We start from the raw sequence: 24,554 nt of genomic DNA, 5'->3' as shown, positions 1-24,554 counted from the left end.
GGTTTTAAAATATACTTCTGATGGTTCCTGTATCTGAAGTCTTTAGGGTCCTGTTTTTACTTCTTGTTGTTATTTGTTTGTTCTCATTCCCGTTACCTTTTGTCCCTATGTCATTGAAACTTTTCTGTGCCACCCGTGGCCCTTGAAAACTATCATTTTAGGTTCTCAGAGACCTTGGATAAAGACACCATCCTCCAGAATTGATTTGGATTTGCTTTTTCAGATATCCGTAAATAATACCAACCAGACTTGACATTTTTGGACCAACCTGACTACGACAATTTGAGCAATTTCTACCGGATTGTCAAAACTTGGTTTACAGCTAATTAAAAAAAATTTTTTTTTTTTTTTTTTTAAATTTCTCTCCCTGATCACCATTTTATTGTCTTCCCCACTTGTCTTGTCAGGCTGTGGACGATCTGTTTCTCAGGAGCCCTTAATTTGAGACGGTGTCTCTTTGCTTGTACATGCAAAAGGACGCATTGTTCTGGAGTACTGACCACCTTGGTCAGGAGTTGGGTTTTCAGTGTGTCCTTTTTACCTCGAACAGCCAGCAAAACTTGAGCTCAGTTTTACAGTCCTTTCCTCTGGATTGTCAGATGCCCCCAGGGGAAAAGGAGCAAGGAATCCCAACTAATTCCTCTGAGTTCTCAACCTTTTCTCCACTTTAAACTTAGTAATAACCCCTTCCAGCTCTTTGATACCTCTTTCAGAAAAACTATTTTGAATTCGTGTATTTTGTGCCTCTCTATTTCCTTGGGGTCAGTTACTGGAAGGTTACTGCGTTGCTTTAGTGGTTTCATGTTTCCCTGGTTTTGCTTGATCCCAGTAACCTTGCAAAGGTATCTGCATTTGAAGAAGCAGTCATCTCTTCCAGACTTTATGGACTGACTTCAGTAAAGAAGGACCTGAAACTATGGGGGTAGGAGGGGGTCTAGGGGTGCAGGGTACCAAGTACAGGGGCACAAGGTGGCTCCAGGTGGGAGGGGGTGTGATGTCTCATCAGTTCAGGCCCCTGAGGTTCACATCGTGAACAACTGTGTGACCCTTGGCTAGAGTTTCAGGGCTTCCGCGGGGGCTGTGAGAATTTTGGGGGTCCTTAGCAGCACCTCCAGATCCAGGGGCTAGGGACCAGTGCAAGCAACAGTGGTGGGTAGGGTGGGTGGTGGGCACATGTCCTGTGGCAGGGGCCCAGCTGCAGATACACAGAGGGTGAGGGCTGGAGGCAGCAGGAGGGGACCCAGGCAACTGTGGGCTTACGAGCAGCTGTGGGGGTCCTGGCTGTCAGCATGAGTTCAAGTTGTTTTAGATTCTCACCAAAGGCGAGTGTGGCAAAGGGAGCTGGTGTTAGGGAGTCGGGATGGCGACGTGCAGTGCACGGCTGCAGGGGCTAGGTGCCAGCCAGCCCAGGTGTGCTGGCTGGTGACAAGAATTTGGGCCCATGAGTAGCTGCGGCTGGGTGTCTGCGTGCACTCCCGCGGCTGCTGGGGCTAGCCAGGAGTGCGCACATGGTGGTGGGGTCAGCTGCCAGTGTCTAGGCTGATGCCCTGCAAGCCGCAGATGCTGGGGCTGGCTGCCCTAGTGGGAATCCTGAGCTCCACGGACAGGAGAGTGGAGGGTGAGGGGAGGGATCTGGGCAGCTGGTTTGGGGGAACGCGACAACAGGTGGGGAGAAAACCTCAGCCGTGAAGTCCATAGAGGGTCCAGGATGACTATGCTGGCCATTAGTGCAAGCTGTTGGGGTCCTGTGCAGAGCTGGGGCCCACGACCGGGTCCTCAGTGATGAAAGCAGGGGGAAATTGCAGCATGAACAAGAGCTGTTGAGGTCTTCAACGGCAAAGGCGGCTGGGGTGTCCTGCAGAGCAGACAACTGAGAACTGCATTGGCTCCCACTTCTTGGCAATCCATGGTCCCTGCCCTTCTATCTTGTTCCTAGCTTTCTTGAGATGTTTCAGCTTTATCCATCTCTGGATGGGGTGAAACTGAAGCAGGTCTCTTGTGAAGTGCCCTGAAAGCCTGGGGTAGGTGGTTGCTCACCCCACTTTCCCTTTATTGGTGAGGGAAATTCTTTGGACCTGGGAGGTTCCCTCTTGGCACTAAGCAGTACTGGCCTGGGGGATGGACTGATGTAGGCAAAATGAAACTGCTCTTTCTACCCTTTTTGTGCAGAATTTTCAGGTTTTATTTGTTTCCCTGTGCTGCTGAACCTTCTTCGCTGGACTCCTGAGCTCTCCCAGAGCTATTTTTTGATCAAGGATGGCTATCTAATGATTGGTCTTTGTTGGGGGACAGAGTCTGGGGTGACCTACTCCACCATCTGGGTGCTGTCACTGACTCACCTCTTTGATGCTTTGAAGAAAACATATATAAAAAATTTATCCAGCATTTTATTTCTTCTCTGCTGGAGAATTAGTCCAAATAACCTAGCTTGTCATTACTAGCCGCAGATGTCTCTTATATGTTCTCAGATTGTTCCTTGATTACTTTTTTGGGCTTTTGTTCACAGATGTGTCAGTATATCTCCTCTACCGATCCAATAAACCCATTTCCAACGTGATTTAATCTCAGATTTTTTTTTTTTTTACAACAAAATCTAAGCCAGCCTTGTCTCTACTGCAGTCTGTTCAGAAGTACACGGGGAAGGGGCAGGCATCCAGCCCAGCAGTCTAATCCTTTCGACTGGTTCAGATCTTGGCCAAGGGTAGGGGAAGAGGTCCTGTGATCCTGACCTCACTTGGCTCCTTGGCTAGTCCAGCTGGATAAGGACTGGTTAAGGTGATATACTAGGTCCTGAAGGCCTAGGATTTCGAAGGACTCCTTCACATACCTAAATCAGTCCTTCTACCTTCAGATTTTATTCCATCAGGGATTTTTCTATTCTTTTCTTTCTTTTCTATTCTTCCTTTATTTTTTTTTTTTTAATTTTCTACTCTATTGACTTTCTAGTTCTCTACCTCTTTCTCAGATCTAAATTGTCTCTGGTAAGATGTTGATTCTGTTTTATTTTTCAGACTACCTCTTAATTTACTACTCTTCTTTGAACCACATTAGGGGACTAGAAAGTCTGGATCCAAGATAAAGCCTTCTTACTTTCCGGGCTAAATCTCTTTGCCGAGTTACAATGACAATACAGCGTGCTTACGATGTGGGGTAAGAGTTTTGCTCATTATCTTGCTGAAATTTTACATCATGTATATTATTTGGAAGACAAATATTATACGTGGAAGATTTGTCTTATAGATTTCACACACTTCAGTTATCATTTTCTTGGTTTTGTTTGTTTATATTCCCTCTCTCTTTGTTTCAGTTTGGACTCTTGGGAATCATTTGACCTAAAAGTTTTCTTTTCAAGATGAATAAATTGAGAGCCAAAGAGTTTAAAATTTTTGCAGGTCACACACAGGTAACTTGTAGCAGAATTAGCTTTGGACTTACAGAGTTGCGACATCAGTACAGAGAATTCTCTTCCATCTCTTTGCCAGATTCTCCTCCTGTTAATATCTCGTGTAATCATATTCCAGTGATCAAAACTAAGATGTTAGTGTTGGTACAATACTATTAGCTAAGCTACAAATTTTATACTGATCTCATCAGTTTTTCCACTAATTTCCTCCTTCTGTTCCAAGATCTAATCCAGAACGTCATGTTGCATTTAGTTTCCTGTCTCCTTAGTCTTCTCTAGTTTTTGACAGTTCCTATTTCTCCTTGTCTCTTGTGACCAGGACACTTTTGAAGAGCTCTGGTCAGGTATTTTGTACAATGTCTTTTCATTTGGGTTTGTCTGCTGTTTTCTCATGACTGATTAAAATTACACATTAATGGGGCGCCTGGGTGGCGCAGTCGGTTAAGCGGCCGACTTCAGCCAGGTCACGATCTCGCGGTCCGTGAGTTCGAGCCCCGCGTCAGGCTCTGGGCTGATGGCTCGGAGCCTGGAGACTGTTTCCGATTCTGTGTCTCCCTCTCTCTGCCCCTCCCCCATTCATGCTCTGTCTCTCTCTGTCCCAAAAATAAATAAACGTTGAAAAAAAAATTTAAAAATAAAATTACACATTGTTGGTAAAACTACCATGGATGTAATATGCCCTCTTCAGCACACCATATCAGGGGCTACCTGGCGTTGGCATCTCATAACTGGTGATGTTGACCTTGAGCACTTGGTTAAGGTGATATCTGCCAGGTGTCTCCCCCGGAAGGTGCTATCTTCCGTTTATAATTAATATATATTTTGGGGGAGATACTTTTCCCATTTCTCCATAATCTTTTGCTCATTAATTTTAGCATCCATTGGCTACATCTTGTATATTTTACCTTTTATAAAGCAAACCTTTCCAGAAAGAAAAAATGGGATCAAATGCTCACATTCTACCTGAGGGACCAAGGTGACGATATGGGGCAGTTTCGGTTGAAATCAGAAGACAGAATTGATAAGAGTTTGAACTGTTGTAGAAAGGTGATGTATCTAAATAATTCCATAATCTAGAATTATGGATCCAAAGGGTAAATGAAACCCAGATGCAAATGGCCTCCAGAGTTAAGACCAGGCTGTCACATCAGAGAAATGAAGAAACCTTGGACAGGACACATGACCGAAAACCACGCAAAATGATAAAAACGACTACTCAATTTGAAGATATGGGTGGAAGGTGAAATGTCAGAGAGCAAAGTGACTCTGACCACCTAAAGTGCCGTGAAAAGTGTGCTAGGGGAAAGGTGTTTACCAGGGAAGACAATTATATGAGTTTTGGCAGAGGGGTACTTATACCCATCACCATGAGATTCCGTAATAACAGTGAAACAGTTAATCTAAGCAGATATAATTATATATGGAGGATATTTTATCATACCCATTAAGGGATGAGTAATTAGAGCCTAGTTGTCATTGTTCTTATTTTGCTTTGCTGGTATTTGCCACCTGCATGATTTCTTCCCGTCTCTTCTCTTTCCTTCATAATCTCAGACAGGGACATTAGTGGGTTTCATAAACAAAATGACCCAAAGGGGATAGCACAGAGTAATTCCCCTCTTTTGCTTCCTTCTCTGGATAGGGAGTCCTTTGATGGGAGAAGGACATTGTTCTAGTATTTCTCATTGCTTCCTAGCTTCCCTTTTCCACTTTTCCGACAGAATGGAGTTTTGAACAGTCCCTGTCACCTGTTAGGGGAGTGCCTTGCACTCTTGGAAGAAGGAAAGCTAGAGCAAGGGAATCGGGAAGTCAGGAATCAGGAAGTACAGTCCCACCCAATCTAAAACTTTGGGACAGGAGGATGCGAGGAGTCCTAAGGAGTCGGGTGTGCAATTGCCTGGAACATTTCTGTGACAAATATCTCAGGATGCCAAACAATGGGGTGGAGGGCAGATGGACAGTTGAGGCAATGTTATTTGCAGGGACTGGGGATCCTTAAAAGATTGTTGCTCTTTATCTTAATGTTGATAATGTCAATCCCAAGATTGATGGTAGAGAGCAGGTCTCTTTTGGGATGGGTATCCATGTCTCAGAATCTTCCATTTTTTCTATATTGCTTCCAAGTTTGGAAATGCAATTTCTCGGGATGCTTGGATGGCTCAGTTGGTTAAGTGTCGGAGTCTTGATTTTGGCTCAGGTCATGATTTCATGATGGTGAAACTGAGCCCGTGTCAGACTCCATGCGGCAGAACAGGGCCTGCTTGGGATTCTCTGTCTCCCCCACCCCGCCCTCAAAAGAAATAAATACACATTGGAAAAAAAAAAAAAAGAAAATGTACCTTCTCCTGAGAAGGATAAGATAGCCAATGTAAAAGCATCTTAAAATCAATCAGCTTATCAAGGACAAACAAAGCAGTTACTTTTGAAGTGCTTAAGGCTCAATACTAGTTTTTCTATTGCTGGTGTAATGAATTACCACAAATTAGCTGATTCATATAACACAAATTTATTATTTTACAGTATCTTTAGTTCAGGAGTCAGAAATGGCTCTCGTAGATCTAAAATCAAGATGTCTGCGGAGCTGCGCGCTCTTTTCCGGAGGCTCTGGGGGAAGAATCTGAGTCCAGACTCACTTGCGTTGTTGGAAGAATCCACTTCCTTGTGGTTGTAGACTGAAGTCCTCATCTCTTGCTGGTTGTTGGATTTAGCTTTTAGAGGCTGCCTGCATCCCATGGCTTGTGACCCCCTTCACCGTCAAAGCAGGCAATGACGGGTCAAGTCCTTTGCACAGAAATCCACTCCTGCCTCAACTTTCTGGTTTCCTTTTGTCGCATCTCTGACCGACTCTAGCCAGAGACATATCTTAGCTTTTGAGGACTCAAGTGATCAGATTGGGCCTGCACAAATAATCCAGGATAATTTCCCTGTTTTAAGGAATGTAACGATTACATTGGCAAAATCCCCTTTGCCATGTAATGTATTCACAGGTTCTGGGATTTAAGGTGTGAACGTGTTGGGGGGTAGGGGCATTGGTCTGTGCATCATAGGATCAAACAACACATGAGGAAGTTTGTGAAAGGGGTTGGGGAAAGAGGCAGGCCGAGTCCCGGAGTGTCATCTGTAATACGCCAAGGGACCACTGGGAGGACACCACAATGATGGGAAAGAATGAAAGAGAGGAGCAGGAGACACTGGTCCTCTGTGCGGGTGAGAGATAAGAATTTATTTTTTTTTAATTTTTTTTTTCAACGTTTATTTATTTTTGGGACAGAGAGAGACAGAGCATGAACGGGCGAGGGGCAGAGAGAGAGGGAGACACAGAATCGGAAAAAGGCTCCAGGCTCTGAGCCATCAGCCCAGAGCCCGACGCGGGGCTCGAACTCACAGACCGCGAGATCGTGACCTGGCTGAAGTCGGACACTTAACCGACTGCGCCACCCAGGCACCCCGAGAGATAAGATTTTAAATGAGAATCTCAGTTGGAGGCAGAGGTAATGGAGGACGATATTGCCTTCTCAAATTTACATAGGCCGACTTTGCTGAGGAAAGCCAGTGGGGGATGGAGTAGGGCTGATCCCTGGAGCACTCCGCTCGTTTGAGGAGCACGTGGATGTCTGTCTAGACCCTGGCCTGTGGAGCACGCAGGCCAGCAGCAGAAGACAAAGCAGAACTTAGAGAATCCGGGAGGAAGTGACCCGCTGAGTCCAAAGTACAGCTTTCTGGCCATCTGTCTGCTTTGTTGGCAATCCTATGACCACTCTTTGAGCCCTCTGACTCTTCCTGTCAATGGCACTGGCCTGATGGTAGGGCTTCTGAGAAGCCCTCACACTCACTGACATACATCCTGACTCTCTTCTCCGTCTTCCACTTTCTTCTAAAGGAAACTCTGGCGCAGCCTGACACTGGAGCTGGGATGTCCAGTTTAGACACGTGTTATATGGGACTCTTCACGGGCACCACGTCATGGTCACACAGCCCCTTCTTTACCCCAGCCACTGCCAGGGTAGCCAGCTTCACACACGTGCCCCGGAATATCCCTTTGCTTCCCTTCTGCCTCAGGACACCACGGCGGAACTGGTGAAGAAAGTGATTGGCATCATATACACTTTAGAAGTCAGCGAAAGGTTGATATTCCACGAAACAGTCTTTGGCCAGTGGGAAATGGGAGCTTGGGATCAGTCTCCCCCCTTCTTTCTCTGAGAGAGATGTTCCTGAAGTATATTCTATACCAGCTCCTCACGGGGTCCTAGTGAAATGGATTCCCACAGGAGTGACCATAACATATTCTCATACTGGCTCTCATCCCTCCTCAGCTTTATGGTCTCTGCTCTCTGACTACCGTTCCCTGGAATCACTTCCCAGAATACATTGCTGGCGCGCAAGCTTTGTCTCAGGTCCTGCGAAGACTTGTGCCGACTATATTAACTGGCAAAGCTGAGGAAAATCTTTGTCAGAATCAAAAAATTCAGTAAGACAAAGCTCAGTCTCTTTTCTTAACACCTACCCATGAATCACTGGCCAAGGCTGGGAGAAAACAGTCTCGAGCATCTCCCACCACTGGCTCCTGGGGAGATACATGACTCTGTAAATCCCTTTTAACGCAGGCCAAGTTGAAGATGGCTGGTTTGTGTAAACAAAGGAGGCAGAGAAGCATAGAGGCGGCATTTACTGGTAGTATAAACAGTTTATATGGATATCAGGAGGCAACACAATAGAAAACCTATGATACATCAATTAGTCAAATGAATTGATTGCTGTATTTCAGGCCTGTCCTTTGGAAGGAACTGGGAGGGAGCAGAAGAAGAGAGAGAGAGTCCTCATAAGTCTTTTACCTCAAAAATGTATTGTAGAAGTTAGGTATTGACTAATCTTAGGGATGCTTGAAAGGCCAAACATAAAGGTTGGAATGAAAACAAACCCCAGAAAAGAGAAATACTTGGCTGTGAGTAAAATATATAGTTTAAATGTGCTGACTCCACTTCTTTCGAATCTGGGAGACCTGGTTTCTAGTTACTTAACATATTTGAACCATAATTTTCTTGCCCGGGAGCTGGGGATACTGATAAGTTTGCTCTGGTGCTATGCTGTAAGAATCAAATAATATAATGTACGTAGGCCAACATTACCATAAAACAAACATTTGGTGAGAACCCACGATGCACCAGGACTGCCCTAGAGAATCTAGAATAGAGAGATAAGTGCGACATGGTCCTGGCCTTTGAGGAACTCCCAAGGCATGAAGACAGAGACAGGTATATGTGTGAATATATAGAAGGCAATGCCACTAACAGAGGGAAGGAAAATCTGAGGCATCTGGAAAAGAAGCAATCGATTTTTCTGGGTGTGGGAAATGAGAAGTTGACATCTATGCTAGAAGCTTAGAAACTTTGTTAATGCATAGAAAGAATGGAAATATGTTGGGGGAGCCAAGGGCGTGCCAAGGAGACAGACGAGCCTACCTAAAGGCATCCGTGTGCAAGTTCGAATGAAGAAATATTAAGTTTGCTTTGGGACTTATTAAATGGAAAGTTCCCACTGAGCCTCCGCAGTGTTAGTATTCAGTAAGTAGTTGGAATTAGGACTCAGAGACTCAGGTGACGGGATGGAACTGGACATAAGGATTGGGAAGTAATTTGCATGTCCATAATTGTTGCCATGAGAGTGGGAAACTGTTCAGAGAAGACGCGTGTGTTGAGTGGAAGCAATAATTGGCTCAAGGACAGAAACCTGTGCAATACCAATACTCTGTGGGTGAGGAAAGGAAGCTGGAACAAGATGTTAAACTGGAAATTTTAACTGAGACAAGAAAACATAGTTATAAAACTACAAATTGAGGCATCCGATCACTAGGCAGAAATTTAAAAGTAGGTGTCGGAACATTTTGCTAGCTCTCATGTCAGCGAGGAGCATAAAGAAAGAATCTATAGAGGCTGATGGGAGAATTTATGATAAGGACTTTTTTGAGAAAAGTCTATTCTGAGATTCCTAGTATTTCTCACTGGGGTCTGTTAGGAAGAACGTCCAAGGAGATCATTTGGAGGGTTTGGTATGCAAATCTTGTATTTGGAGTCTAGGGGACAATTGCCTGGCATCCAGCACCTGCCTTAAGTATCAGAACATGAGGGGCGCCTGGTGGCTCAGTCGGTTGAGCGTCCGACTTCGGCTCAGGTCATGATCTCACGGTCTGTGGGTTCGAGCCCCACGTCGGGCTCTGTGCTGACAGCTCAGAGCCTGGAGCCTGTTTCAGATTCTGTGTCTCCCTCTCTCTCTGCCCCTCCCTCGTTCATGCTCTGTCTTTCTCTGTCTCAAAAATAAATAAACATTAAAAAAAAAAAAGAATCAGAACATGAGGGAGGGACCAGCTGAACTGGCCTGTGACAAATAATTGCATTTTCTTCTAATGATGTGTCCAAGGTGCATGATCCTAGGGACGTCATGATAAGACGTCATATGGTGTCACTTAAAAAGTTATCTCTATCAGGAGACTTATGTGCGAAAGAGTTCAGGTTGGGGGCTTTGGTAAGTGGGCCTCCGAAACACCCACTAATCTTGTCATGAGAGAAACAGTCAGCTTTACATTCCTGTCAAGTCTGGAGACAACAGAACCTTCTTAAGATAGTACCAGACAGGGCAGAGTCTTCCATTCTACTTCCTTCCTTCTTCCATTCTGTTCCCAATTAAGCCATGGTAAGTTTAAAAATAGCAATTAGGAGGAGGTGACAAAGAAAGAGAGAAAAAGTGAACCTCACCTTCTTTCTTGAAAACAGTCAACCTGCTGTTAGTCCTGTGCTATTTGGGGTGTGTGTGGGGGAAAGGGACTGTTACATCATTGAATGAAGATCGAAATGCCAGTTAACATATTTAACTAGGAATTCTTAAGTTCCAAATTGAGACTCTATGACTTAAATCATTCTTTGGTTTTATTTATTTCCTGACTGACTACCCCTTCTTTCTTTCTCCCTTTCTTTTTCCTTCTTTTCCTTTCTTTTCTTTTCTTTTCTTTTCTTTTTTCTTTTCTTTTCTTTTCTTTTCTCCTTTCTTTCTTTCTTTCTTCTTTCTTTCTTTCTTTCTTTCTCTTTCCTTCTTTCTTTCTTTCTTTCTCTCTCTTTCTCTCTCTTTCTCTCTCTCTCTCTTTCTTTCTTTTTTCTATCTTTCCTTTTCTCCTCATCCAGAGACTTGGGAAAGACATTTCCCAGTGAAAGAGCACAAATAAATAACAAAATACCAAAATAAGTTTGCAGTTTGAATAGATCCCACATGTTGTATTTTTTTTTTCAAGGCTTGATTTGAAGACGATTCAGAAAAAGAAAGAGAATTAAAAGCCAGAGAAGTCAATAAGATTAGAATTGTAGAAACTAGGGGGAACATAAGCTATCAAAAATAGGGCTGATGCAGGAGATAGTTATTTTCATCCTAACAATGAGACAATCTGGAAAAACTGTAAAATTATACTGTATTTTTGAAAAATCCATCTGAGATCTGAGGATTTAACGAATCCTAAATGAACTAAACCCAGAAAGAGATGAGTCCTTTCTAAGAGGAAAAAGTCTTACAGATGCTTTAATTGTTGGATGCTGGAGACACAGTGGCTAAGGAAGTAAACCACCCCCCATAAAAAAGATAATGAGAAGCCAGACTCTTAATGAACATTTCATGATTGCATATGGACTAGGCATGACAGGCCAGAATTTTGAAGAGTTGTAGTCATGGAAAGATTCTGCATACACCCACCAACTCTTTTCCATGGACCTCCTCCACACCACCATAACGCATCAGGGCAGTGTGCTGAAAGCTGAGGGGCAGGACAGAAGAATCTGAGAGATTTGTCCCTGGGTACAAGGGGTCTTTTCTAAGAGTAAGGCAGCAGCCAGCAGGGCATAGGTAGGAGAAATGACAGAAATGTCTTTAAGTTTCACTGGGCTTTTACCAATTACAGTAAAGCCTTGGTTTGTGAGCATAATTCATCCTGGAAACATGCTTGTAATCCAAAGCACCTGTATATCAAAGTGACTTTCCCCATAAGAAACACAGAAACTCAGATGATTCTTTCCACAACCAGAAACATTCATATAAAAGTGATAACAATACTGTAATATAATATAAAATAATAAAGAAAATACAAAGTATGAAGAAAAATTAACAAATTAACCTGCACTTGCCTTTGAAAACCTTCATGGCGGTGTGAGAATGACAAGAGGAGGATGGTTATTGTGTAGGACGACTTTCACTATCTCTAACGGAATCCCTGCTATTGATTGGTTCAGTGGAATCTTTCTCTACATGGGAGCCATTGTATACGCTCGCACAGATGTTGACTACAATACAGTATTAATAAACTCTTGTCATCTACTGTATTTAATGTAACTGACAATAAGGCAGCAGAGGAAAGGGTCTCTATCTGCAGGCAGCCTGACCTAGAATGAAGCAAACATTCTTAAACTTGCTCTTGTATGGAAAAACGAAGGACTGTCTATAGGTGCTTTAAAGTGACAAAAAAGACACTAGCGTCAGCTGTGGGTACCTTCCATTGTCCTGGAAAATCACTGATTTCTGCCAAACACCACGGCCTGACACTGATCATCTGAGCATGGGCGACGATCACCCACAATCCTGCAGTGAGAAAGAGAACCATTGGTTCAGTTGTGATCGTGTGACATTTAGCCTCGCATACTACTTTAATGCAAGACGTCACTCGTTTATCAAGTTAAAATTTATTAGAAATGTTTGTTCTCCTGGCAGAACACTCACAGAATAAGTTACCCGGAATCTAAGGTTTTAGTGTACAGTTTATTGGCCCAATAAAGGCCAGGGACAGGGATAGTTCTTCCAAAGTACAGAGAGCCAGCATCAGAACTGGAAAGCAAAACAAACAAACAAACAAACAAACAAAACTCCCCAGTGACCCCAAAATCTGACATCCAGGCAGTAAGGGAGTGGGATATACCACAATTTGAAAAAATGGCATTTGGAGAGACCTTTAGATCATCACCAGTACATAGATTTCCAAAACCGTAATACTACCTTCACAATCTTTGAAGCAATTGGTAGGGTGAACGTAACTCAAGTTGTAAAAAAGCCCAGACCCAGCTCAGCGCATCAGGTTCATTCTATCCACAAACTAACACTCTGGCACTGGAAGAGGTATAGCTTTTTCTGGGGATTAACAGTACTTACTTTAGAATCTATTGCTCTTTTATTCATGATGTTCTGTATACAATAAAAATTACAGAACATGAGAAAAGGCAAGAAAGTGTGAGCTACTATGGAAGAGCCAAATGGAGACCCACAGATAGTCCAGATAAGTGCTTTAAATTAATCATTATAAACATGTTAAATATTTTAACAGAAAGGTGAAAGGTATAAAAAAGAACGACATGGAAATATTGGAAATGAGAAGTTTATATTGGAAATAAAGAATTCATTCAATGGCTCCATTAGCGATTTGGGTACAGCAGGAGGAAGTATCTGTGATTGGTCAATACAATCATCCAAACTAAAAATCTCAGAGAAAAAGACGACAGAAAAACCAAGCCGAGTGTCTGAGACCTGTGAAATAACACCAAAAGGTCAAGAACATATGCAATGGGAGTCTCAGAAGGAGAGGAGGGAGAGAATAAGGCGGAAGAAATATTTGAGTGGATAACGGTCCAGAAGTTTTCAAAGTTGATGAAAGACATCAACTCACAGTTCCTAAAAGCTCAGCAAGCCCCAAGAAGGAAAAACACAACTCCGAAATATGTCATAACCAACTTGATAAAAACTACATGTAAAAGTTAAGTCTTGGGTGCCTGAGTGGCTCACTTGGTTAAGTGTCCGACTCTTGATTTTGGTTCCGGTCATGATCTCACAATTTGTGAGTTGGAGCCCTGAGTCCAGCTCTGCTTGGGATTCTCTCTCTCTCCCTCTCTTTCTGCCTCTCCCCTGCACGTGCACACTATCTCTCAAAAAAAAAAAAAATTAAGCCTTAAAAGCAGCTAGATAAAAAAAAAAAGACACATGGGGTGTGGAACAATAAGAAGAATAATGACTGATATCAGAAATAATGAAGGGAGAAGACGATGGGTACAGCATTTTTAAAGTGCTGAAAGAAAAAATAAGATAAAACAAAAACTGTCAGCCTCAAATTCTGTATACAGTAAGACTATCTGTGCTTTTTCCAGGCAGATAAGAGCAGAAATAATTCCTCTTCAGGCCTGAACTACTAACATGAAAAAGGATATTTTCATACCAGATAGAAGTCTTGTTTTTCAGAAACAAATGCAGAGCACCACAAAGGGTAAAACTGTGAGTACATATAAAAGATCTTTATATTTTCTTTAAACATCTCTAATGGACCATTGGCTGTCCGCACAAAAATTGTAACGATGTAGGCTGAGTGTGAAGAATTGACTAGGTGCCTGGTGGAAGCTGTAGGACCAGGGCCAAGAATCCAGTTTTGGGGGGTGTTATCTAGCAGGCCCAGGGCCAGTGAGGCAGTTTGGGTGGTTAGAAGTGGTGTGGCTGTGGCCAAGGAGAGAACCTGATATTGGTTAAACACAGGGAAATTGAGCAAAGGAAACAAATATTTTGAGAACAGTGGGAGCGAATTTGTGACTGTTAAATAAAGGAGATACAAATACAGAAAGAGGGAAGGTCCGAATAAACCCTCTGGTATTGGGTTAGGATTGAAGGTGTTGGTATGAATTCATAGTTTTACATCTATCTATCTATCTATCTATCTATCTATCTATCTATCATCTACCTATCATCCATCTATCTATTGATAAACATATAGGTATTGAAATAGAAGCAAATGCAGATGTTTGTGGGTGTATACATAAATACATTTCTTAGTTTTGCCCATTGAGAGGACCTAGAATCAATGATGTTGAACAAGAACAATAAACATACCTAGATTTTCCTTTCTAAATACCATTGTACGCTAAAAGAAACCAGAACTTTCTGAAGAAACCATTGATTCTTGGACCAGGTCAGGGAAAGTAAGTATTTTCAAAGTAAGTATTTCGTGCATCAGAAAGCAAGAAAGTGCACAGAGAATGTTGGAAGATATAACAGAAGCGTATAAGAGCCTGCTTGTGTGAACTCCTGCTAGCCAAATCTGGCCATTTGGACATCAAAATAAATAGTGGTGGTAACAGGTTATGACCCATTGAATAAAATAAGAATTCATGTTTCCATATTAATATAAATGAATGAATGAATGAATGAATGAATGAATGGGAGAGAAGGGAAAGCTCTACCTTATGGATAGGATGCCCACTAATAAATGCAGAAGTAGGTACAGGCATTAGAAAAGTCACCATTTGGTGCTATCATAATATTAAATTATTCAAGCAAGAAGCATTAATAGACATTAAAATGAGTGGGTAAAAGTTTGAATAAGAGCAAGATATTTATGTACTGTCAGCGTATCTTCCCACAAATTACTTACTAATTAATAAGCACCAAATACTTCGTAATTTACGGTGGAGTCACTTAGCGGACTCCATTTTAATCAAGAGATAGAAGTTAACATCACCAGTAATAGAACAAAGAGACATTATATGTTTCCTGAGATGTTTCATTTAGAAGAACGCAGCATCACTCCTGTGGCGTTCCTTCAAAACACGCATAACCTGAATGTAATTATGAGGAAATGTTGAACAGATCCAAACTGAAGGTTGTTCTACAAATTAATAGGCCATACATAACTATGATTTTTAAAGACTCAGCCAAATGGATTGCCTGCCTCCATCCCACCTCAATATATAAATGGGAAGCTTTCAAGGGGGAAAAACAGAAAGAGGGACAGTTAGCCAGAGGAGGCAAGGCCCCTATTGTCCTCATGCATATTGGACGTCCATTAGTGAACTTGCTTTATGGTTAATGAGCTCCCGCTTTAAGACAAAACCTTTATGAAGGTTAAACCTCATATTCTCACCTTAGCATAAATTTCTTTAGTCAGATCATTACATTGCTTTCTTACGAACATACTGAAGAATCACAAAGTGAGAGCACCTGTTTTCTCTTTTCTTTTTTGTTTTGTTTTGTTTAGGTTTATGTATTTATTTTGAGAGCGAGCGAGCGAGCGGGGGAAGGGGCAGAGCGAAAGCTGAGAAAGAATCCCAAGCAGGGTCCAAGCTGTCAGTGCAGAGCCCGATGCGGGGCTCCATATCACGAACTGTAAGATCACGACCTGAGTCGAAATTAAGAGATGCTCCACCAACTGAGCCACCCCGGTGCCCCTTTCCTTTTTAATCAAACCTTTTTTTTGGGGGGTGGTGGTGGTGGTGGTTACATGGAGCACATGACATTTAGGAGAAAGAAAACACCTAATCGGAAAGTGGGGAGACTTTGGGTAGCTGAAGAGAAGCCGAGAGACACTGCTCCCTGGAATAGTGAGAAGCATGCAGGGACAAGTTGAAGATTGGGAGTAGAGAAAGATCAACTGAAAATTTTGTTTTCTTGCAATTTTTTTTTTCTTTTCTTTTTTTGTGGATTCAGCTATCTGTCTTCACGCTCTGGAAAGTCACCCAAATGGCCATTGTCCTATGGGAAGAAGGTAATTGCCAATGCCTTGAACAGAACTAATGGCCAGTCAAGATAATTTCCAAGGAAGGGGTGAGGTTGCAGTAGTCACCTGTCCGATCAGAGAACGAGAGAAAATCATTCTCATGCGGGTGGGCGGGTGGTTTGTTGCCCTGTCAGATACAGACGGTTGGAAAAGTCATCTGGGTCCCAGAGAAATTTTACAAAAATCCACAGGTTCTGGTTCTACTGCCTCAAAAATCCATTTCCTCGTGCTATCTGATCGCCTCGAGGCCAGCTCCTGAAAGGAATACTGCCTCAGAATGGGATCAGGGGCATTGGAATCTCAGGTAAGTAACAGCAAAACACAGCAAAACCTTGTTCTCCAGTCACTTAATAATGCTTCCTATAAGTAGCCAAGAAGAAAGATGAGATTGTCTTCATCAAACAAAGCCTGGCAGAGGGAGAGAGAGAAAAAACATGTTTAGAATGCTTTGCTGTATCCATGTAGCTTTTAATCCTAATAATGTCTTTTTGAATTCCTGGAGAGATGATGTGTACGAACGAGGATGGCCGTTGGCAGCTGCCTACAGATCCATTTTCTTGTTCAGCAGGACCCCAAAGGGCAGGATATAGGTGTGCAGTTTTGGGTTGAGTTCCAATTCAACTGGCTAAATGACAGTGTCATAAATGTCCTGGTGCTGAAGATTCATGCCAGGATGCTGAGGGTTGGGGAATACATTTAAGCAGCATTTGGGGATTAAGTAGAGTGAACATCTGATCCCAGTTTGCCTGGGACTCTCCTGGCTTTAAACCCCATGTCTCAGTCCCATGCAAACCAAGATGTCTGGCCACCCACCCAGTGGGTCTAACTCCGTGATTTGTAAAGCTTTCTTCAAACCCTGAAGTCCTTTTATTCCGATGCTTGTGTATGTAAGTCCAGGGCTGCCTTCGTGAACTCTGGGCTTGGAATAACAGAGACAATAATTGTGTCACTAGCTTGGTCAAGAGGGCAGAGTGTTGGACCAAGGACAGGTGGTTTTACCAATAAACAACCGTGTGACCTTGGGAAAATCTCTCCTCTGGGTCTTTGCTATTTCCCAGGGTGAAGGAACTCATACGGAGGTCTTATAAGATTCTTTCCAACTCTACCATTCCATGGCTTTATTCTATGAATTTAAATTGTCTCATGTGAGTCTTAAGAAGATGCCCTTGCATACCAATTCTCTGCTTATCCGTGTGTATGTGGAGGGGGAGTGGGTGTAAGAAGGGGGGGTGGGGAAGGAAAGAAGGTAGAATGAAAAATAGGGTGTAGAAAGGACAACAACAACAACAACAACAAGATTAGGAGAAATTCTGAGCTTTTATTCCAAGGAGGTCAGAGGACACATGATAAATCTATTCACTTACCACTACAGAATTCCTTTTAGGTACGTAACAAGCAAGATCTCTCCTTTCCCACCACAGGCCCAGAGAGAAAAAGAAATTTGTTGAAGGCTGCACATTAAATTTGTGGCTAAGATAAGCAGTAGAGGTTATGTCTCCTAGACTGTGCTGTTTTCCTGCCAGGCTGGGCTGCTTATGAAGGGCCCCTAATTAGAGCAACCGTTCCTTTCTCCTTTCTTTTTGAACCAAAGAGGGGAGCACTGTGTCTGGTAAAACGCAAACAGGGGAGACAGGGAATAGTTTTCAGGCTCGGGTCTTTCTCCCAACTCATTGTCCAACCCTTGGCATTGTTGACTCTTGCAGATACGGGTTAAATACAGCAAGGGGAAGTCAATGCTACCCCTTAAAAATTAATTGTTCAAGTACTAGGTCATTTCAGAGTAATGCACCGTGAAATTATGTTATTCTCCAGAAGAATTTCCATAAAGTTTAACATGCCATGACACATTCTTTTTCCATTGGAGTTAGTTTTTTTTTTTTTTTTTTTTTTTAAAGTACATAAAAAGAGTCTTTGGAGCCCAGGGATGTGTATAAACCTTGCTGCAGACAAAGCGGGACATGTGAGGCAAGCCTTTGCTAGCGGCAAAAGCCTTAGCAGCGAAAGACCCCATTACCACGCCATGCCCCCTAAAAGCACAGCCCGGCTGGTATCTGCAGAGGCAAGCGAGGAAGAAGTCATTAGTCTTGGTGCTTTTTTACTGTTATTCACACTGGGATAATGAGATTATTGGAATATTTTTTTTCCTAATGAGAATGAGACGGAATACCTTGGTCTCTAAATGATTTAGTCACAGGGGGAACACATTACTCTTCCCTTGATTGCTGTCAAATGCTGGAAAATTGGAATATTATACTGATATTTATCGTGATGGGCAATATTTTTCCTGCCTCCTCAGTGTCAAATGAGATGGGGAAAATATTTGTCTGAAACACAGGCTCCTTCACAAGGTTTATAGAAAGGGAGACAGATGAAAATGCAGGATAAGGAACCGGGGGCGGAGGTTAGAAGGAGGATAATTGGAAGATGGTTTTTTGCTATTTCTTCTTCTTCCTCTTCTTTTTTTTCCACCAGTAGAGCTATCCCCTTGTTTTAAATTTCCTACCGTCTTCTCTTCCAGTAAGCTCACCAGTGCTTGGGGCTAATTAGACATTGTTTAGATTCAGAATAGAAGGTTAATTTCAAGGGGAAATGAGTTTGTGCTGGTCTGGAGGTCATTAGTGGCAGCTAGTTAATTTGTGTTGCTCGGTTAGAAATAACATCCTGGGGATGGAGAATTCCTCGCAGAGGGAAGCAAGGTTTTCACGCTTACTCTTAAGAACCTTTCACCTGAGACTTGTCAGCCCGGGGTTTATGTGGCCAGTACAGACTAATTGGGTGACCTGGTGCACTGAGATCCAACCCAGGTCGCAGGTGGCTTTGCAGCCGAGCTGGACAAAGAAATCCTGAGTTCTAACTCCTGGTCCAAACTTGTTCTCCAAGAAGGCCCGAAACTTTGGAAAAATGGAAATACACGAAGTGTAACACTGCCGGTCATCATTATGTGTTGGCTTTCGGAAGGGAGATGTCACCGTGTTGCTGCATTATAATCAGGAAATGTTAGTGTTCTCAGTGTAACGGGTGGAAGAAGCTTATAGCACAAGCATTGGCCCGGTGATTTACAGATACGACTATCTGTTGGATCCATTCTGAGATCCTGTTATAAATACAGAAAGTTCAGGCTCCCCCCACTGTGGTCCCGATTCCGTTAGTTCAGGTGGGGGCCTATCGTCTGCATTGTAACAGACTCTCAGAAGATGTTGTTGCAGTGTTGGACATAAACTGGGGCTCTGACAGAGAAGGGAGATGTTCTAAAAGCTTAGGACAATCGAAGGAGAGGGCCAGCAACAAATGTTGAGGACTGTGTGCAAGCGAATGGGATGCATGATTGTGGATGTATCATGCGGGCAAACTCTAGACCTGGAAATGTCCGGAAGCAACTCACCTGTTGTTTTGTATCGCAATTTCTTCTGAGATTAGGATTGTATCTTCTTCCCATGAATCCCTGGAAAGGAAACATTCCCTAGGGCCAGGGAAGAGGGCGTTCACTTAGCTTAGACGATGCTCAGATTCCAGCTCCTCCAGGAAGTTTCCCGCCCCTGGCCAAGGACCTCTCTTCCTTTGAAACGAATGGACACCTCCAAGTCAGACTTAGCAACGTCCAACTTGTAGTATTGGTACCTGTATTTATAATTTGTCATTTATAAATCTGTATTTATAAATCATAAATTTATAATTTATGCAATCTGAGACCAGAAATAATCTATTTCATTCATCTTTGAATCTCATCCCTGGGGACTTCTAGAGAGCCTTCCCTAGAACCTGTTTGTACTGAATTAATTAAATGGACAAAAATGTGCCACACAGAGTGAATGGCCCTCTGCCGCACCCTGTCATATACCCTTCCTGTCTCCTGCTCCTTTGTCTTCTTATTCTGATGTCCCGCCCTCCCCCCATCATCTCAAGCTCCCAGACCGTAGCTTGCCTTTTTCTTCTATCTCCTTCTCTTCTTTATTCCATTGCCTCGCTCAGCGTCACCAATAGGAACGCTACTTAGCACGTTACTGTGTCAGGGTTCCCTGTTGCTGCTGAAGACGGTGGTGAGGTCTGGGATTCTAGCACCGTTTTCCATCAGAACACAAGCAAATCATTTCCTGGGTGGTGAGGAATAGTGTATCCTGGTCACGCTTAGTTAGCTTCCAGCTGGCTTGCATCTCACCTCCAGTAAAACCACTTATTTATAACATATCAATGTATTGACGAGGTCGGAGAGCAAGGCTGTCCTGAAGTGACATGCAAATTCCAAAGGGGTGAGCACTAATTGCTCCGGTGATTGTTTATTCATTGGCCGCGACATCATTACCCCCCTTGGGGTCACACATTCCCCTCCAGGCTGCTACATCGTGCTGACCTTGGGATCAGGCCAGGGCAGGGTGTGGTCGCTGAGACTCAGACTCCGGAAGCAATCAGCCAGAAGCTCCTAGAGAAGGTGGTGGGCCCTGTTCCCTGAGGGATGGCAGTGGTGGGTTGAGAAGCTTGGATTCTGACCCTGCCGGGGAAGCTCTCTTGGTTTTCCGGACGTGGGGCGAGTACCATGCGGGTCCGGTGTGTGGCCCACGGGACCCCGAAGGGTAAATGGGCACAGCAGATGCGTAGGAGTCTGGTCCCGGGAAATTGGTACCGGGGCTCTGCATTCAGAGCTGCGTGTGGCAAGGATCACCCATTTCATGTCTCCTGTATCTTGTGAGGACCGGGCACTCCACAGCCGCACAGCCAGCCACTCGCCCCTGAACCGTATTGCAGGGATATGTGCAGGCGGCCTCGTTTGACCTCCGCACAGGTAGCCCCAGAGAACGGATACCAGGCTCTGTTCCTGCTTGGTAAGCGGTCATCTGCCGGCAGCATGACCGAGACCCCTCTGGACACCTTCCGGGACCCGCCACCATCCTCGCCATCAGGGAAGATGAGGCATTTGCAGCTGCGGCAGACGGGGGCTTCAACGCCGAGATGGACGGGTCTGTGATTTTTCCAGCGGAAGCACCCTTGCAAGGGTCAGCGCCCAACCGGATACCCAGGGGGCACCTGCAGCTGGAGGCCCCGCTCCCGGGACCCCGGCCAGCAGCCATCTGTGCCCTGCAGCGGACCTGGGCTGGGACTTGGGGTGGGTTGACTTTGCACTGTGGTCTTCCCCGGCTGGCCGCTCTCTCCGGGAGAGTGGAGAGCAGATACGGGGAGATGGCTGAGCGTGGGAGAAACGGGTTCCCACCAACGTGAGTCGCCCAGTGTCTTTCTCTGTTCCCTCATACATTTTTAAAGCAGATTTATTGCTAGCAAACGTGCTGGCTGGACAAAGCTGTCGCATGCTGTGCGTTTGCTTTTTCTTCTCTTGAATGTTTTTCGACCTCTCTAGGTGTTTTGTCCGTCTGACCCAGACTGGCAGAGAAAGCTAGCAGTCTGGATTCCCGGTTCACTGCCGTGAAGGCTTTGCTGCTTGCTGGCTGCCCGGCCTGGCCAGCTCCAGGCCCGCAGGCCCCACGCAGCGGGGGGGCCTGCAGCACCAGATGGAGAGAGGGAAGGCCGACCCAGCGAGAACCCTCTCGAAGAGAAGCAAACTGCCCAGGGAGGAGAAAGATGGAGCTGGACCAGTTGGACAAGAGCCCAGCTCTGAGCAACTCCTCCCATTCGGGGGGTGGGGGGTGGGGGGTGAATAAAATCACAAATGAGAACACTAGGGGGCCAAGAACCAGCTGGAGACAAAGGGGTGTTAGCTTCGGGGTGGGGGCTGTGAGACAAGGAGGGCTCTGACGAGATGTTCAAAAGTCTGGCCTGCCGTGGACAGCTGCCACCCGAGCTCCGGGCCCGGATCGTTGTCACAGGTCCAGCAAGCCCAGCCGAGCCGTCTGCCTCAGCCCAGGACCCAGGAAGACTGATGAGACAAGGAAACGCCTCGGGCCTCCTCTTGCCCTCCCCCCCCCACCCCCCATCTTTTAGCCTTTCCTGTCCACCCCTGGTGATTTAGCATGTACCGCCAAGATTCCTCCCCTTAGGCAACTGACAACAGGAGGAGCAGGAGGAGGAAAAGGAGGAAGGGGAGAAGGAGGGAGAAGGAGGAGGAGGAGGGAGGAGGAGAAGAGGGGGAAGAGGGGGAGGGCTGGGAGGGGGAAGGGGAAGGAAAGGGAGGAGGGGAAAAGGAGGGGGAGAAAAAGGGAGGGAGGGAAGGAGGGGGAAGCAGGAGGAGGGGGATGAGGATGGAGGGAGAAGAGAGGGGAGGAGGAGGAGGGGGAGGAGCAGGGTTTGAGATTCAGTGAGATTCAGGGTAGAGGCTGCTTCTCACCATCCCCACCTCTGGGACACTGTCTCTCAGCAAGAAGCTGAAATGGTCTTTCTGGAGGGTTTTGGCCTCTCCACATTTCAGAACATGGAACAGAAAAGGAAGTCAGTAGCGGGAGGATGGCCTCCGTCTCGCTGTCCCTCTCCTGTTGTGCATGCGACTTGCTCTGTCCTGTTCTTGATTGGAAAATCATCCCTGCTTGTATTCTGCCTGAACTTTTCATCCTGGAACATCACAGAGCCTCCCCCTGTGCCTGTTACTGCACAAGTCCCAAGATTAAAGACTTCCTCCTCCTCGATCCCTGCTCAGAAACAAGAGTGACATGAAGTGCCACTTAGTCATTTCTTTGCATTAACTGGTGATCATCTCTTGATGTGACTTGAGGCTTCCAAGGCATTTTCCTACTTGGAGAAAGATAGACAGGATTGAGTCCCGGTGTGTGAAGGGAGAAAAATATTAGGTCCTCTTAAGAATATTAGGCAATACACACACACACACACACACACACACACACAATTTATATATGCACATACGCATACATACACATATACGTGCATATGTGTACTATACATTTACAGGTACCTGTATGTACAAATATATATACACGTATACATACATATGCTTATCTCTATGTTTACATGGGATTTATACAATATTTAAAATATTTGTATAATGCTTTATATTTTAAAAAATATTTCCATATCTAGTATCATATTTGATGTGATTCGTATGACAACCCTGAAGGATATGTAACAACAGAATCCTTATTTTATGGAGGAAATTCAAGTTCAAGCAGGTTGTGACTTGTGTAAAGTCATACAGCTCCTGAGTGGCCTAACTGGAATTCAAACCTAATTTTCTTTTTGAACGTAAGGTTTTATGTTCTTTCCTTCATACGATTCTGTATTTTATACATAAGGTAAAAGAATTCTCATAAAAGCGTTCCCTTCATCTTTACCAGGTAATGTGCTCGGCACGATTTCATCTAAGTTAGTTTTTAAAATAGTTGTTTAACATGGAAATTAGTATTCTTGGGTGTGTAAGTAGCAGAGCCACGATTTGAACCACAATCTGGATGCCTCTGAAGCCATGCTCTTTCCATTACTCCGGAGAATGGGCGAGGTGACATTCTGCAGGTCAGTGGGGGCAGAATCGTCCAAAAGAAAGGCACAAGAACCTGGATCTATCTTCTATTCGCTCTGGGAGTTTTGGCAAGATCCTTAGTCACTTTGATCCTCAGTTTCCTCAGCGATGATAATGGGATTAACAACATCCGTCCTACTGTGTGCTCTCAACATTAAACGAGACCAGGTGGGTCTCTAGCACAGTATCTGATACGTAGTAGGTACTCAACAGATGATGCCTATACAAGCTGCTGTCTACTTTTTGGGTATGTTGCTGATTTGGGTGCGATTCCCTAGTCATCCCTGAGACCAAACAACCCATATGGATCAAGAAATGTTGGCTCAGTAAGAACAGGACATGACGATCCAGAAGGGAGCTTTTGATGCTGAAACTAAGGCTCTAAGGCAAGAAGAGGAAATCCTGGACAGGAGAGGTTCTGAGGATTGCGACTGTTGGCTCTCCCTTTTCCACCTACTCAACTTTCTGCCCAGGTGAGTGGGGGACAACACAGAAGTACAAGCACACAGAAATCGCTAGCATCGCTCTTCATTCTAACTAAGCCATGGCCGTGTCAGCCATGCCCACACCGTCCACTCCTTGCAAGCTTGAGGGGGTAGTTTTTCTTTGGCTTTGCTTTCCTGAATGAAACAAGAGGAGAGTAGCTTAAGTTGCATGTCAGGGCAGGGAAAATTCCAGTATGAACCCTCCTCCCTTCCTAGTCTAGCATGACCCCGCCTCCAGCTTGCCTTTCTGCTCCTTGACGGAATCGTCACCACCTGTTAGCCGTGAGGGAGCCGATTAGTCTACAGAGTAAGGCCTACACCCCACTGTCTCTTTTTTGCGAATGCTGTATCCCTTGGAAGCTTCAGATTAGGGGCATCTGGGTGGCTCAGTCGGTTAAGCATCTGACTTCAGCTCAGGTCATGATCTCATGGTTCGTGGGTTCGAGCCCCACGTGGGGCTCTGCACGGACGGTGCGGAGTCTGCCTGGGATTCTTTCTCTTTCTCCCTCTCTCTCTGCCCTCCCCAGGTTGTGTGCGTGCGCACCCTCTCTCTCTCTCGAATAGATGAATAAACTTAAAAAAAAAAAAAACCTTCAGATTAAAGCTTCTGTCTCTTTGCTACTTTGTATTTTAAATTAAATTTTGCCCTTACTGTCTTAAAAAGAAAATAAAATACCCAATTTGACCCCCAACTCTTCCTTT

This window comes from Lynx rufus, unplaced genomic scaffold, assembly GCF_022079265.1.
Source record: "Lynx rufus isolate CCGP_SWC_20201006 ecotype Redwood Valley unplaced genomic scaffold, mLynRuf1.p SCAF_15, whole genome shotgun sequence".
NCBI classification, from domain to species: domain Eukaryota; kingdom Metazoa; phylum Chordata; class Mammalia; order Carnivora; family Felidae; genus Lynx; species Lynx rufus.
Note: the sequence above shows the minus strand (reverse complement) of the source record.